At 44.3% G+C, this 2,611-nt stretch overlaps 1 protein-coding gene across 1 annotated transcript in view; it reads right to left on the bottom strand.

Annotated features, from left to right (window-relative positions):
* Window positions 1–2,611, bottom strand: part of LOC111722664 (protein ZNF738-like) — a 103,726-nt gene that overhangs the window by 73,698 nt on the left and 27,417 nt on the right. The window lies entirely within an intron of this gene.

Raw genomic sequence — 2,611 nt, 5'->3', positions numbered from 1 at the left:
TCCTCAATAAAGCACTCCTGTGCAAATTCAGATTGTCTGGTTGTGTGGTCTCTGGAGAACTACTGAGCATAACATAATATTGGTCTTTTCTAAGCATTTGAAAATTGTAACATCAATATACACAATTTTAACACTAAATATTGTCTTCACATGCAACATATATACACGTGTCAATCAGCTGCTTCATTCTTCATCTTGAGATCTGGGCAAGGTCTTAAATACTTCTATGGGAGAATTGACTCAGGAATCCCATGAGAAGGAAAGCATTGCATTTTTTTCTCGTGTCTCATGGCTTTCATGCCCTGCTTTATAACACTGTAACAAGACCCTATACAAAATCTCCTCTTTATGTTTATAGGTCCCCAGGGCAATCACAACCTTAGATTTTCTTATTGAAGTCAAGATGAGTACAGAAAGGAAAAATGGCTTCAGTACACCTGCTTATAAAAGGCCAATCCAGCAGGGCCACACACACTCTGGATGTGTAAGGGAGGGGACTTTTTTCTTGAGCATCAACATGAAATTGGGAGGCGAAGACCCAGATATCTTTTGCCCCTGTATGCAATTCCCCACTGACCTACTCTTTTTACAACAGACCTGCTTTACAGAAAAAGGCCCAGATAAACACAATCAATCATATGAAGGAATCAGTAAGACACTATTCTTATTTCCATAAGAAATACATCCAAAGGGAAGGTGAGGCCTTGAGCAGAGTCTCAAAAAGTCTCACACCCTTGGTAGAGTGTTGTGGAATCACAACTCATAACAAACTCAAACTTCTGGGCTTAAGCGATTCTCTTGCCTCAGCCTCCCAAGTAGCTTGGACTACAGGCACATGCCACAATGACTGCCTATTGTTTTTGCCTTTGTCATTGTTGTTTAGCTGGCCAGGGCCGGGTTCAAACCCATAACCCTCAGTGCATGTGGCTGGCGCTGCAACCGCTGTGCTACAGGCACTGAGCATTCTAATCTTACTTTTGCACCAGAATTAGAGCTCACTACACATGACAAAGATAATTCCAAATATCAAAGCTCACAGCCAAAAACAGTACTGCTAGACCAGGTAAGATTTGACTCTTTCATGTGAGAGGTGACAGGGGAAGGATTAACATAGCATTCCCGGCAATGGAACTGGGAGCTCTTTGACAGACAGGACTTTGGAAAAGGAAGAATCAATTTGGAGCAACATCTTTAGCCCCTGATTACCCAGCATAGACTAGGGCTTCTAAGGTGTTCACTTAGAGGTGCTCATTCAAACACTCATTTTATTCACAGAATCTGATTTTAGCTCAGATGGAGGAATTCCTGGAAAAGGAAAATCATTTCCATGAGCAGCTTCCAAGAAAAAGCAGCAGGTAGATTTTTGCTTGTTTGGCAAGTACCAAGAAACAAACAGGTAATTTATACAGGACTTTGACAGCAAATGGGTTTCTCACTGGTGACAAGATTTTAGCATCCTGCATTCAAAGAACATTGGGGGATCTGACTTGGAGAATATGATGGGGTCAGGGAGGAGGAGGAGAGATAAGTGAGGTTCACCTGGGATGTGTGGGAAGGTCCCAGAATGAGCAACCTTGGATCCACTGTTTTGATGAATTTCTCACTCACATGATTCCTGCACAGAGTACTGTCTACAAGAGGAGCACAGCTTGACTTTGGAAAAGAAACCAATACTCTCTGACATTGTACAGAGGTCACATGGAGAAGGACTGTGATGTCTATGTTAGGGGTCCCTGAGGGGCCCACACTGGGTACAGTAAGTGGCCCTGATTACAGTTCCAAATCACCGAGATTGAAGTACCAAAAAAATCACCTGCTGTGTTGCCAAAAGAATGGTGACCTCTCTCACTGCTGTGTCTGAGGCTGTTTACCAAGATGTAGCGTGGGTGCGTTCACAGCAGATACATATTCTTTCAATTTGGGAGCAGCTCTCTTAGCTCATCTGGTGCAGGAGCCTGTGATCTCAGCAGTGCAGAGCTCTGCCATGGCTACCCAGGTGGACTTTGTCTCTTTTCTGCTGAGGGCTGTTCCCCTACACTGCCTGATCCTAGGGATCCAGCCCTGGGTGGAGAAACACACAGCTCCTCCTAGGAAGGATGTGGGCACGCCCCATCCCTGGACAGGAGGTCACAGCCTGTTAGTGGATCAGATGAGACTTAAGCTGCAGGATTCCTGACCCTCTTCAGCAGAGGATGCAGCTCTATGTGCAAGGACAGTCTTGCTTTGCATAAAATCGCAGATAAGGTATATTAAATTCTTATTGATAATATGTATTCCTTCTATACTTTTTAATTTTTTTTGAGACAGAGTCTCATTATGTGACACTCAGTAGAGTGGCATGGCATCACAGCCCACAGCAATCTCAAACTCTTGGGCTTAAGCGATTCCCTTGCCTCAGTCTCCCATGTAGCTGGGACAACAGGTGCCTGCCACATGCCCAGCTACTTTTGGGTTTTAGTTCTCATTGTTCTTTGGCAGACCTGGGCTGGGTTCAAATCCACCAGCTCCAGTGTAGGTGCCTGGCGCCCTAGCCTTTGAGCTATAGCCCCAATCCTCCTCTATACTTTTAATGTTGGTCACTAACAAAAAGAAAAATAAAATCCTCTACCTG

Source organism: Otolemur garnettii, unplaced genomic scaffold (assembly GCF_000181295.1).
Source record: "Otolemur garnettii isolate 467f Iridium unplaced genomic scaffold, OtoGar3 scaffold00305, whole genome shotgun sequence".
NCBI lineage: Eukaryota > Metazoa > Chordata > Mammalia > Primates > Galagidae > Otolemur > Otolemur garnettii.
The sequence above is the reverse complement of the archived record's forward strand: the minus strand, read 5'-3'. Positions and strand labels throughout refer to the sequence as shown.